We start from the raw sequence: 14550 nt of genomic DNA on the forward strand, positions 1-14550 counted from the left end.
CAGCTCCCTGAAGCCCAGACAGAGACACAACACCTCCCCAAAACAGACGTACCTCCCCCGCAGGAAATGCTGGATGGAAGCATCTCACAGGTCCCACAGTCAGTAACGGGATGGATTATACTCAGCTGTCTCAGGAAGATCTTTCAGACACTTTGACCTGCGGGGTTTCATCTTTCTTGGGGTGATCTTATGAAGCGCGTTCCTTCCACGAGTCCATGGAATTCCCCTATCTTTGTTATTAAAAAGCAATCAGGCAAGTGGTGCTTGCTCCGTTATCTCAGGAAAATTAATGATGTGATGAAACCTATGGGAGCTTTGCAAACTGGCCTCCCCTCTCCAACTATGATCCCGAGACATTGGCATTTGACTATTAATGATCTTAAGGATTGTTTTTTCAGCATTCCACTGCATCCAGATGATGCTCCTAAATTTGCTTTCTCGGTTCCAATTATTAACATGCAAGCCCCGTTGCAAAGATATCAGTGGGTTGTACTGCCTCAAGGGATGAAACACAGTCCTACGATTTGTCAATGGTATGTGGCTTGGGATCTTAGCACAGTACAAATGGAAATACCTGAAGCTTTGCTATATCATTACATGGATGATCTCCTTGTGGCAGCACAATACCCAGAGATCGTGGAGAAAGCCTTAGCCCTTGTCATGTCCACTGTTGTTAAAGCCGGTTTGTGTATTGCACCTGAAAAGGTTCAGACATTTTTTCCCACTTTGGGGATTACTCATGTTACAGGCATCCCTCATTCCCTCACAGGGCAATCAATTACTGAACATGCCCATCAAACACTTAAACGTCTCTTATTGCAACAGAAAGGGGAAATGGGGGCAGCCACCCCAGAAGAAAGACTACAAAAGGCCTTATATGTTTTTAATTTTTTAAACTGTTCCCTCATGGATAATAATCCCCCCATCATTAGGCATTTTAATGCCAACGATTCTTTTGAGAAAAAGAAGTCACCTGTTATGATTCGTGTCTTAGAAGCTGGGAGAATTTTAGGTCCATATCCATTAATAACATGGTGCAAAGGGTATGCTTGTGTCTCCACAGAAATAGGACCTCAGTGGCTTCCGGTGAAGAACGTACGACCATTTTGAGAGGGACTGTCGAACACTGAAGATTGAGTCTTCAAACTACAAGTGAAGTCCCCAGCAAAATGTCATTCGCTGAAGGGAATTTTGTATTATGCATCCTCCCTATACTTGTGAAAAAAAGTCTTTCTTCTCCCCTTACCCTTTTCTTTACACAAAACTAATGTTTGGATCACCCTTGCTAATGTAACAGGACAGAGCTCTCTATGCTTAGCTACTGCATCCCCAGAGAACCCCTTTTCAACATGCTTATTGCAATGTATTAAGAAGATGATAGAACACTCTGCGAATATCCTTTTTGTACAACAGAAAGGGGGAAATGTTGGAAATGGTAGGACTTTTAGTGCTGTACAGTTGCTTGATCTTGACACACTATAACATAAGCCATGGGTTCAGAATATATAAAGGGGAAAAGTACTGAGTTAAGTAATTAGAGGGTTGAAATGACCTTAAAAAGTGTTGCAGCAGGTAGAGTTATGTGGAAGATGAGCCTGCAGTTTTGTTAACCTTTGCTTATCTAGTTGCTAACATATGAGGTCTGTCTTAATGAGGTCTGTACTGAGGTCTGTCTTAACGACGAATTAGGATTTGGCACTGTGCTAGTTTGAAGCAAGCTGGAATGTTTTGGTAAAAGAACTAGATAACGGGCAGTGAAATGAAAACAATTGATGTCAACTTCTCTCACAGTTACGCTGAGAACTCTGGGAAGAAGAAGTAAACTTTCTCCATTTTGTTTTTCACTCTTGCTTTTGCCTTAGACCGAGACACATCTTTCTAACATCACTGCTTTCTAACCCTGCTCCCTAACCTTTTGGCTGCACCTCTTTTCTTCCTGAGAACTGGGGTAAGGTTGAGAGGGCCGGGGGAGGTGTTGGGGTGGTTTGGAAGCCCCTCCTGGGGACTCAGGTTTCTGGGAGGGGAGTTGTGCTTTTGTATTGTTTATCCTTTGTATATTTCTGTATATAATTGTATATAACTGTATATATTGTAAATAGCTGATTGTAAATTCTGCTAGCTGTAAATAAATTGCTTCATCTATATTCCCAGGGTCCATCTGAGTTAGCTGGGTACCTACAAAGTGTGGGGGGGCGGGGTAACCCCCAAACCATCACAGGCACGATCTTTTAGCTTGTATGTTAAGGTATATAACCAAGTGCTGAAAGTACAATAAATGGAACTTAGCTTGCATCAAGCTGCTCCCCGTCTCTTCAATCACGGCAGGAGATGAAAAAACCTTTTAAACTCCTACTGAGAACCCAATTTCCCCCCCTTACTCTCTGCGAAAGCAAAGCAGCCGAGTTTCCCATACAAGCAGGAGAAAGAAAGAGAAAAAATTCCAAGCACAGTCTCATTCACTCCCTTTTGCTTCGCCTTTTCTCTGTCCATGCCTCTTCTGAGATGATGGAACTGCAGATCAAGACTCCGCACTCGCTTCATAAGCAATTCTACATCTCATTCATACTCACACAATTCACACTTTCAGAGCTCTGGCTGATATTTCAATTTCTTTACCGTGGAATAACTTTCCCTTTGCTTATGTAAGGGGCCTTAACTTGTTTCAGGGACCCACTATTTCACCACCTAAGGCCTTTTTACCCAGGGGAGAGCAACTGCTCTTACTTCTTGCATGGAGCATCCTCCATGACCAACAGAATCCCCTTTTTCCCAAAAAAAAATACCTGTTTTGCCCTGATGGTCCTTGTCTGTTCCTGCGGTGAGCTGTATGAGTTGGTGAGCCCACTCCAAAAAAATCTTTGGGAAGCACCTTGAGGGGTCCCAGTCTCAGCAGATCACACAGCCAGACAGAGAACTGTTGGAAAACACGTTCGGTGGAGCGCTATAGGAAGATGACTCTTTGTTCACCAATATGGTTAGATGGTCAAATCCCCTTTATTTCCGTGATACAGTGACTTATATGCGTTCTAGCAAGAGGCGTGCTGTCGTGGAACGCAGTTTCGCGGCAGAATTTATGGGGGAAATACGCGAGGCGTTGACTATTTTATCAGTGATTTATTGCAAAGAATGCGAATTCTCTCTTCCCGAAACTACACCACCACTGTGAATTCTTTTGATTGAGATCAAAAGTAACATTTCCGAAAATGGCAAATTAAAGAGTCTACGATGTTTAAAGAGAGTTCTTTTGAGTCTCTGGTTCGAGTTAATAGTTCGTCAGCTACTCACAGTCTGTAGCTTGGTAGGGAGTCCCTTTCTCCCGATGAGGGTCCAGGCATGCAGGCTTTAGCCTCTGCGACTCGGGGTCCGCCCGAGGCGAGGCTAGATCGGCGATCGGCAAACAGTTTGTTGTTGTTAGAAGTCCGGGAAAAAACCAGAAAGGCTGAAAAAACCCAGAAGGCTAGGGCAAGGGCGCAAGAGCGCAAGGGCGCCGATCCTGGCCTGTCCACCATTTTTATAATGTTCCAAAATAGGACTAGCCCACAATTCAGACCACTTTTACGTTGTTCACATACATTGGTAAAAAACAGTAATCAACTTACACAATTGGATAACATTACCTAAACAATATAAAGACCACTCCTTAGGCCAGCCCACCTGCAGGTGCTGGGCAGGCCTAAGATAGTCGTTTCTACTTAACCAAAACAATACCCTGTTGTCTGGAAAGCAAGGCCAAGTGAAAAGGAAACATGGCCAGTGTTTACCTTTCACTTACCCTAGGGAGAAATCTTCCCATGGGACTGAAAGATTGTTTTGGTTTTTCGATGCTTTTGGCTTGAATGTGAGGCACTAAAAACTACACAATATAGCAAAAGCTTAGGGAGCCTTTGCTACTCTCCATGACACGTGCTCAGCTTAAGATTGGTTACAGGTGATAATTGAAAGGTTACATGTAATGCATGCATAGGTTAACTTATCACAACATTCTAAGGGTCAGCCCTCCAGACCACCCACTCCAGCCCCCTTGGTTATCTAGTCTCTGCCCACTGCAGCTGTGTGTGGGGTGCTCAGTTGTTTACATCTCGATTTCCTAGCCTCGCTGGGAACCAAGGACGTTCTCAGCGCAAGTTACCCATGTTTATGACTTTATGTCCTCGACTGGTGAGAAATTCTTCCACAATTCCCTCTTTTTCTTTTTGAGCAACCCACACCCGGCTAACTACCTTAGTTAAGCTCTTCTTAATGCAAGCAAGACAATACAAGCGCATAACAAAACTATTACGAAAATAACAAATAGCCGTAAGCCTTCTCCTATTAAGCTGCTTAACCACCCCGGGATTGTCCCAAACAGGTTCTGCAACCAGTCATCAAAAGTCGATGTTTCCTTTTTGATCTTGTCAATATGACCATTCAACCAGGTTATACTCTTGTGAATGGACTCACCATGATCTGATAAATTCAAACAACACATCCCTTCGAAGTCCTCGCAGCCGTGTCCTTGGGCTAGCAAAAGAAAATCAACGGCTGCTCGATTTTGCAACAAGGCATGGCGAAGTCTATTTTGATCAACCAATAGTTGTCCTAAAACCTTTGTGGTGACATTGGCTTGTTTTGCTGACCAACACGCGAGTCTCTCTAGCTGTACTAATGCTTTTCCAGCTGCTCCACCTGGTAGAAATACAGCTAAGGCAACACGAGCAGCTGTGGATAATAATTGAATGCTGTCATTGCAATTAGGACTCAATTTTAGAGATCGCTTAGGCCGGCGTCGGGCTAGGTCCCTAAGCTGACTAAGATGAGGGGCAAACATTGTCAATTTACCCAGATAACATGGACCTCCATAAACGTTCTTTGGTATGCCTTGCCATGCTCTATCACCACAAATAAGGAACACACCAGTGGGAAGTGCCTTGGCGGTTCTGTGGTTCCACAACAGATGACCTCAGCCCCTTCTTGATGCTTTAACACCATAACGCCAATTGTTTGCTCCAAAAGCACCTAAAGGTCTAATATGGGCCTTGTCACTGTCGTTTGAACCGCAGTGTCCATCCTCATTGCTAAGGAAGTTATCATAGGCTGTTTAACACAGGGGTGAATGGTGCAGCTACAAATCAACAGTGCTACAATCAAAAGGAATAAACCTGTTAGAGCTTTCATCAGTAGCATTAGTCTGGCAAGCTAACAACCCAAGCTTAGCTAACAATCCCAAAAGCTATTTCTGCAAGCGACAGGAAGTCATTCGTTCAAAAACCCAAAAGTCCAGACGAACATCACAGTCACAGGAGAGTGCAGGTGTGCCACGTCTTCACTGGCTCTGTGTGGCAGTCGACGCTGCAGACTCGCAGATCACTCAGCTGTCAAGTATTCTTCTCAGACTCCCATAGATCTGGATTCACTCGATGTTCTCATTACACTCCTTAGCTATGAGCTGTGTCTGACTATTGTGCTTAAGAACTACTAACTTCTAAATACAATACAAAGATATGCCCTAGATGTTACTATCAGTCTATTCTACTTAGGCCTTTTCCCACAGTTCTTCATCTGCTTTTAGAATTTAGGGCAGTGTTTTTTTATCTCTTGCAGGGCCCTTGCAAGAGAAAAAAGTCACATTGCCATCTTATGCCAATTTGAGTGGGCCTTGGCCTTTACAAAGCTGTTAAACTGAACCTATTCCGTTAAACCACAATCACTGAAAACTCGTAAAAATACACAAATTCGTTAGCCATGGTCCAAACCTTTAAGATCCATACAAATACAATCATCATGTCAGTGCTTCTTTCAAGTCCTTTCACAGTTCTGCCATCTGAGCAAGACTTCTGCTCACTTTAGGAAAAAAACAGGTTGGTCATAATCAGGTTGGTCTTCATCAAGGCCTGTGAAGATAAATGGTCAAACACAAGCAGATACAAGAACAAATGCAGACATATCCACTGCCTAGGCTAGCAGATCCACTGGCCTAGTCTGTATGCTGTGATTAGAAAAATCCCAAAAAGGAAAAGATTTCTTCTGCTATCCTACTGTCCTCTAACCCATATTCCCCTTTTCAATAATACCTAGATATACCCAAGAAAAACATCCCATAACATACTTATGTCCTAAGTTCCCAAAACTACAAACCCTTAGTCTTAACTTATCTTACTCTAAGAATCTATCAGCTATAGGAACTTCAAGAAAAGCAAAGAAAATTCAAGAAGATAACAATTCCATGGTATTTTCAGAAAAAGGAAAAGTCAGAATTGTCACAAGGCTCATTTCATTGCAATTAGCAGCTGTTCCAGTAACCTTCTATACTAGTCCTGTCTTTATCTGTTATTGGGGGAAGGAGCTGACTGGCATTAGCCTACAAGCTCTATCATTCCCTGCTCCTAGTCCAGAGTCTGGTTAGTGACTTGCAATGTGGATCTCAGTGCCTACACCCTTGCTATGAGAGGCAATGCATCTGAGTTCTAGTCTGTCCTGCTTGGTGCCTTCCGTGTCTGTATAAGTTTCCACCCATGGTCAGTGGCACTGGCATCTCTGCTATGTCCTAGCAATCTCCCTCTTTTTCTTTTTGCCACTGAGCAGTGGGTGCAAAAGTCATTGCTGCCTAATCCGTAGAAGGAATTAACCAGCAAGGTGATGGTGAATACCCCAGCCAGGAACTATCAGCTATCATCCGGAATGCAAACTGTCATCATCAGGTGACTAAAAAATACATCTGTGCATGTCCATGCCTGTAACAGGGGCAAAAATGGTCCTAAGTCATCCTTGTCATTCTCGCTACCATTTCCATAAACTTTCTGACATCTGTCTTCAGTAGCACAGTATCACAGTACCATCAGGGTTGGAAGAGACCTCATAGGTCATCAAGTCCAACCCTTCACCACGGGGCTCAAGGTCAGACCATGGCACCAAGCGCCACGTCCAACCTTGCCTTGAACAGCTCCAGGGCACCAGGGACGGCGACTCTACCACCTCCCCGGGGAGCCCATTCCAGTATCCAATCAGTCTCTCAGTGAAGAGCTGTCTCCTCACGTCTGGCATTGTCAAAACAGTTTTGAGGCTTCGCTGCCTCCTAGCAGGGAAGGAAAAAAAAAAATCCCTAAGAGGAGATAACTCCGGCAGAAAAAAAAATCAGTAAAAGAAACAACGGGCGGGGGGGGAACGGGGCCCCGCGGGCCCTCCACAGGTGGCAAGAGATGGGGGGAGGAGGGGGAGGAGGCCAGCAGCCGCAGCGCCGCTTTTGTCCTCGGCCCTCCATCTCGCCCAACCCCCAGCTGTTTCAGGTCAGCCACCACTTGCTGTTTCCGTCCGTCTCCCATCCCACTACCAATCCTTAGCACACAACATGAAATCTACTCTGAAATCTTCCAAACTGCCGTCCTCCCTCTCAGACTCTTCAAGACAGAGAGAGGAAAAAAAGGCAGAGGTTGAGCTGTGAGCTATCGAACAGCTAATCTCCCTGTAGCTATACAAACGCAAATTGACTAAACTCTGAAACGACTCAAGGAAACCCACAAATCCTTCCCACCCCACCGACCCCCTTATGGCATGGTGAGAGATGGTCAAAGTACAAGTATGGTGAAGCCTGGCAGATTGACTACATCACTTCACCTTGATCTTGTTCTGGCAAGCAGTATGTGGTAACGATGGTAGAGGCCAGCACCGGATGGCTGGAAACCTATCCAGTTCCACATGCTACTGTACGTAACACCATTCTTGGCTTGGAGAGACAGGTCATGTGGAGACATGGGACTCCAGAGAGAATTTAGTCAGACAATGGCACTCATTTCAAGAGCAATCTTGTGAAAAACTGGGCCAAAGAGCACGGTATTGAGTGGATCTATCATATACCCTACTATGCACCAGCTTCAGGGAAGATTGAGCGCTACAACGGTTTGCTGAAAACCAACCTCAAAGCCATGGGGGGTGGAACTCTGAGAAACTGGGACAAACATTTAGCACAAGCTACCTGGTTGGTAAATAGTAGAGGTTCAATAAACAGAGCAGGACCTGCACAATCAGACTTGTTCCAAACAGTAGATGGTGATAAAGTTCCTCTTATAGGTAAAAAGAATCTGTTAGGGAAAACTGTTTGGGTATTTTCTCCTTCGGGTGAAGGGAAACCTGCTGAAGGTCCTGGTCACACCTACTGGGTAATGCAGGAGAATGGTGAAATCCAGTGTATTCCACAGAGAAATCTAACCTTAGCTGAGAGAGTTTAAATTCAGAGTGTATAATGCAAGCTGTTAGGAGTTTTCTGTTCTAGGTACCATTGGCGTCCAACACTGAAAGAATCTACGAGAGAATCTACAGTACGTGAGCACTAACCCAACGTCACCTGGGAGTCCCTGCTCTCGTCTCATCTGTGAGGAGACAAATTGTTCTGAGCTTTTGAATCACCTACATCTGAGATAGCCGAATTGAAGTGTGAACTGAACTTGTAATATTCATTAGTGTAAATATTGGTTTAGATTAGACCAGATAATTCTCAGCGATACTCTGAGCAAAGTAGACAGGGGTGGATTGTGCTAGTTTGAAGCAGGCTAGAATGTTTTGGTGAGAGAAAGTAGATAATTTAGCTGTAAAATGAAAACAGTTGTGTGTCTCCTTCCCTCATTAGTCTCGCTGAGAACTATGGGAACAAGAAGGGTAAACATTAGATAACATTCTCCATTTTGTCTCACTCTGCTTTTGGCTTTAGACTGTGTCATGGAGGGTAGCAAAGCCCCTTCTAGCAGGCATTTGCTGTGCATATTAGAATGTCTCACATTACAAGGCCAAAGCATCGTAAAACCCAAAACAATCTTCCAGTCCCATGAGAAGTTTCCTCCCTAGTCAAGATTAAAGGTAAACATTGGCCAATGTTTTCCAGCTATCGGCCTTGGTTCTCATGCACATTGACCACCTGTCGGTGGGCCCAACTTTGGCCAGGTCTTACAGGTTGTTTTGGTAAGAATTGTCCAGTTGTACAGGTTGATTATAACTTTGTACCAATCTGTAAAAATAACGTAAAAATCGCCTGGACTGGTGAGCACACCTCTTTTAAAACATTATAAAAATGGTGAATCTGCCTTGATTGGGGGCCTGCTCCACTTGCTCGCCTGCTAGCCTGCTTGCCTGCCTGCCTTGCTCCTGCTCCAGCTCCAGTCCAGCCCGCTTGATACAAAGGCCGCGGAGGACGGACCACCCGTCCGGGCTCGATCCTGACAAAGGAAGGGACAACGCCCAAGCTTCCAACCCTGCTATACGGTTTGGGACAGTGAGTAGCCGATGAACTCTCAAAATCAAGATTAAATAACTTCTAAGACTCAAAGAACTCTTAAAATACAGACTCTCTTTATTGCCATTTTCTGAAATGTTACTCTGCAACCTCATAAAGAATCTACGTGGGTAATTTAGTTTCGGGAGGGGGATCTCTGTATTCGAGCAATAAATCACTTGTTCTTTACAAGTCAGCCTCGTGTGTTTTCCCCATAAATCTCCCGCAAACTACCTTCCATGACAGACTGAGCAACATCTCATTAACCTCGCTGCCACTAACCTTGCTCCTTAACCTCTTGGCTGCACCTCTATTCTTTCTCAGGATTGGGGTAAGGTTGAGAGGGGCAGGGGGAGGTGCAGGGGTGGTTGAGAGCCCCTCCTGGGGACTCAGGTTTCTGGGAGGGGAGTTGTGCTTCTGTATTACTTTTCCTTTGTATATTTCTTTATATAACTGTATATACTGTAAATAGCTGCTTGTATATTGTGCTAGCTGTAAATAAATAGCTTCATTTATATTCCCAGAGTCTGTCTGAGTTAGCTGGGGCATTTTAAAAGTGGGGGGGGGGGGGCAGGATAGAAGCCAAACCACCACAGTGGCCAAGAAGGCAAATGAGATCTTGGGGTGTATTAAGAATAGTGTGTCCAGCAGGTCAAGGGAGGTTCTCCTCCCCCTCTACTCTGCCCTGGTGAGACCTTATCTTGAATACTGTGTTCAATTTTGGGCTTCCCAGTTTAAGAGGGACAGGGATCTGCTGGAGAGGGTCCAGCAGAGTGCTACAAGGATGATTAGGGGACTGGAGCACTGCCTGATGAGGAGAAGCTGTGGGGTCTGGAGAAGACTGGAATGTGTCTGGAGAGGACTGACCATGTCCAGAGAAGGGTGGCGATGATGGTGAAAGCCCTGGAACACAAACCCTACGAATAGAGGCTGAGGGAGCTGGGGTTGTTTAGCCTGGAGAAGAAGAGGCTCAGGGGTGACCTTATTGCTGTCTACAACTACCTGAAGGGTGGTTGTGGGCAGGTGGGGGTTAGTCTTTTCTCCCAGGCAACCACCAACAGAACAAGGGGACACAGTCTCAAGTTGTGCTGGGGGAAGTATAGGCTGGATGTTAGGAGGAAGTTCTTGACAGAGTGATTTGCCATTGGAATGGGCTGCCCAGGGAGGTGGTGGAGTCACCGTCCCTGGAGGTCTTCAAGAAAAGACTGGATGAAGCATTTAATGCCATGGTCTAGTTAACTGGATAGAGCTGGGTGATAGATTGGACTGGATGATTTTGGAGGTCTCTTCCAACCTGGTTGATTCTATGATTCTACAAAGAGACGACTGAGAGGGGATTGTGGTGAATAGTCCTAAAGGACATAAAAATGGGCTTAAGCATGTCCTGTCTTATTTACCTGCCTGTCTGCATTGCAGCCAGAGGCGGGAAAACAGGACAAAAGAAACCCAGGCAACTTAGTTTCTTTGCCTGAGAGGGGTTTCATGGGGACCGCGCCCCTGTCCCGTGGTAGGGTGTGCGGCTCCCATTTTTATGGAAGACTACAGCCTGTAGGTTCTTCCGTTTCTATGTCTACTTGGGTGATTGGGTGATTGTGTGGTCAATGAGAACATTAGCCTCGGCCATTACCCTATAAATGGGGGTGAACAGGGGAAAAGCTGCTGGCGTGCTCATTCATTCCTCGCTGATCTGCCACTCGCCCACCCGTCCCCTCAGCCGCTGCCTCAAGCCACCTCAGCCAGCAGTGGATTTTCACTTTGCGGCCCACATGGAATTTGCCACAGGACTTCTGTTGAATATTTTCCTGCCTATGTTTTTGGGCCACGGACATTAGGACTAGTGAGTATTCTCCATTCTTTGTTCAAGTTGCTAAAGGATTTTAACCAACCTCACAAGCGGTGAATTAAGCCGCCAGACTCTCTACCAAAGACATTTTCTGAAATCTTTCAAAATTCCATTGTACATAGACATTCTGTGAAATAGTTCTGCTAACTGCATCCAAGAACTTGTGTGGATAGTTGTAAATAAGTTTGAGGGAATTATTTTGTGTATATTAATAAATATTTCATAACTTTTAAATCTGTCTCATTGCATTTTACCCCAAACTCAGATTCCAACTAGTCCAAATAAACAACAGGGATTTAATAAATGTTTATAAACATCTGAGGGCTGGGGGTCAGGAGGGGGGGGATAGGCTCTGTTCACTTGCTCCCTGGGATAGGACAAGGAGTAATGGGTGTAAGCTACAGCACAGGAGGTTCCACCTCAGTACAAGAGGGAACTTCTTTACTGTAAGGGTCACAGAGCACTGGAACAGGCTCCCCAGAGAGGTTGTGGAGTCTCCTTCTCTGGAGCCTTTCAAGGCCTGTCTGGATGTGTTCCTCTGTGATCTGTGCTAGATTGTGTGGTCCTACTCTGGCAGGGGGGTTGAACTCGATGATCTCCTTGGGTCCCTTCCAAACCTTAATATCCTGTGATCTTTATAAAACAATATGAATAAAATCAAAAGAAATCAGAGGACTTCGCTGGTCTCCTCTAGGTCGCAATGACATACGGAAAATGAGACTGCACAACACAGAGTGTTATCAGTAAAGATACATTTTAATCAGAACTGGGTGACAAGGGGAGGTCCTCCTCAAAGGCCTTGCACAACTTCACCTGGTTCAGGTACAATATTTATGCTACAAAATCATGCATATTCAGAACAGGGGTAGGGCTATTACAGTTAGTTCTTGGAATAGGAGGAGATATTACAATTAGCTCCTGGAACTCATTTCCATACTGTCCCACCTCTTCACATGTGCTCATTACCACCTGGTGGTCATCTTTTGGGGTCTTTGGGAGGAAGGATGATGTCTTCCTCACTCTGACCTCTCTACCTTTCATCCACCTGTGAGATGGTTTGGGTGTTACCCCGTCCCCCACAATTTAGAAATACCCAACTAGTCTCAGCCAGCTCTGGGAATATAAATGAAGCTATTTATTTACAGCTATCACAATATACAAGCAGATATCTACAGTATTGTCCCGGGTTAGGGCAGATCCCTCCCCCAGGGAGAAATAAACTCACCACAACGCAGATTTTTTTTTGAAAGTCAGGGAAAGATGAAATTGAATTTCTTATAGTATAAGTATAACAATGTAAAAAGAGATAATAACTAGAGAAGGAAGAAAAAAAAACAAATACAATAACCTTAAGGGAGATGGGGGAGGGATCAAGTGGTGGCAAAGCAGCAGAAGCAGCAGCAGCCAAAAGAGCAGCCGGGGAAGATAGGCGCAGCTGAAGCAGCACAAGCCAGCAGAAGAAGGGGGAGAACAAGCTGTGCTTCTAGACACTAAGCTCTTGATTCTCCTATGAAATTATATTAATTTATCTATTGTTGCCATTATATGGCCTATCCCTGGAGTGTTCGTCTTTCACCTCTGTCTGAGATAGAAAATCAGCTCAAACGGCCACAATCCACCCCTTTAATATGATTTACCATTGCAGCATCAAGTCATTCTATGTAACTAGGGATAACATCAGTATCGTAGATGGTCGTTGTCCAGGCTTCAAGCATTTTTCTTCAATTTCCGGTCATTCATCTTCTCATCTCCGTCTCTCTCAGGCGTTGGCTAGCTCAATGGTTTTCTAGAACAGTCAGATGTTTTCTTCGATGAGTGGAATAGAGCAGGACTCTTCGCACTCACAGGGTTCAGGCTCATGGATAGTGGGCGCTTCATGGTTTTTGGGCACCACATTCATCTGCAAAAGAACTCATAACATATCTACATTCTTTCTGCCAATGTCAGATTCTTTTGTGGCACACATTGTATCTCACTGTTTTTCTGCATAACCCAATATGTATGACCAGGTCCTTCAGCAGAAACCACCCCTCGGACAGGCGTAGCCTCCCCCGAAGGGGAGAATACCCAAACAGACTTGCCCAACAAATTCTTTTCATGAATGACAGGAACCCTGTCACCTTCTACCTTTTGTAAGACCTCTGAATGAGCTGGGCCGGCTCGGTTGGTGGAACCTATACTATTCACTACCCTAGTGGCTTGGGCTAGATGTTTCTCCCACTTCTTTAAGGTTCCTCCCCCCATTGCCTTTAAAGTTGTTTTCAGCAAGCCATTGTAGCGTTCAATTTTGCCTGAGGTTGGTGCATAATAGGGGATGTGATTGATCCACTCAATGCCGTGCTCTTTGGCCCAAGATTTTATGAGATTATTTTTAAAGTGGGTACCATTATCTGATTCAATTCTCTCTGGAGTGCCATGTCGTCACAGGATTTGTCTTTCCAAGCCCAAAATGGTGTTACGTGCAGTGGCATGGGAAAATGGATAGGTTTCCAGCCATCCGGTGCTGGCCTCTACCATCGTCAGCACATACTGCTTGCCAGAACGAGATAGAGGTGAAGTGATGTAGTCAATCTGCCAGGTTTCACCATACTTGTACTTCGACCATCTTTCACCATACCATAAGGGCTTGATTCGCTTAGCCTGCTTAATAGCAGCACAAATGTCACAGTCATAGATGACTTGGGTGATAGCGTCCATGGACAAGTCAATTGACCTATCGCGTGCCCACCGGTATGTTGCATCTCTGCCTTGATGTCCAGATGAATCATGGGCCCACCGGGCTAAGAACAGCTCACCTCGGTGTTCCCAATCTAAATCCAAGTCACAATTCACATCGGTTTGAAACACCTTGGCAGCCAAATCTGCCTGATGGTTGTGCTGATGTTCCTCAGTAGCTTTACTTTTGGGCATGTGAGCGTCTATGTGTCGTACTCTTACAGGGGTTTTCTCTAGACGGGTAGCAATGTCCTGCCATAAGTCAGCAGCCCAAATTGGCTTTCCTTTCCATTGCCAATTATTTCTTTTCCAGTCCTTTAGCCAACCCCATAAGGCATTAGCCACCATCCACGAATCAGTATAGAGGTAAAGCATGGGCCAATTCTCACGTTCAGCCAAGAGCAAGTTGGATAGCCTTTACCTCTGCAAACTGGCTCGACTCACCTTCTCCAGCTTTTGCTTCAGCCGCTGCTCGTATAGGGCTCCAAACTGCAGCTTTCTATTTTCTCTTGTTTCCAACAAGGCGACAGGAACCATCAGTAAATAGAGCATAGTTCCTTTCTTCTTCAGACAAATCACTGTACGGAGGAGCTTCCTCAGCCCGATTTATTCACTCCTCTGGAGGATTTATACAGTTTGTGCCTTCTGGCCAGTTGGTGATCATCTCCGCTATGCCAGGTCGTTCAAAACTCCCCATGCGTGCTCGCTGTGTTATGAGAGCCATCCACTTAGACCAGGTAGCATCGGTTGCGTG

This window comes from Pogoniulus pusillus, assembly GCF_015220805.1.
Source record: "Pogoniulus pusillus isolate bPogPus1 chromosome W unlocalized genomic scaffold, bPogPus1.pri SUPER_W_unloc_1, whole genome shotgun sequence".
Taxonomy (NCBI): domain Eukaryota; kingdom Metazoa; phylum Chordata; class Aves; order Piciformes; family Lybiidae; genus Pogoniulus; species Pogoniulus pusillus.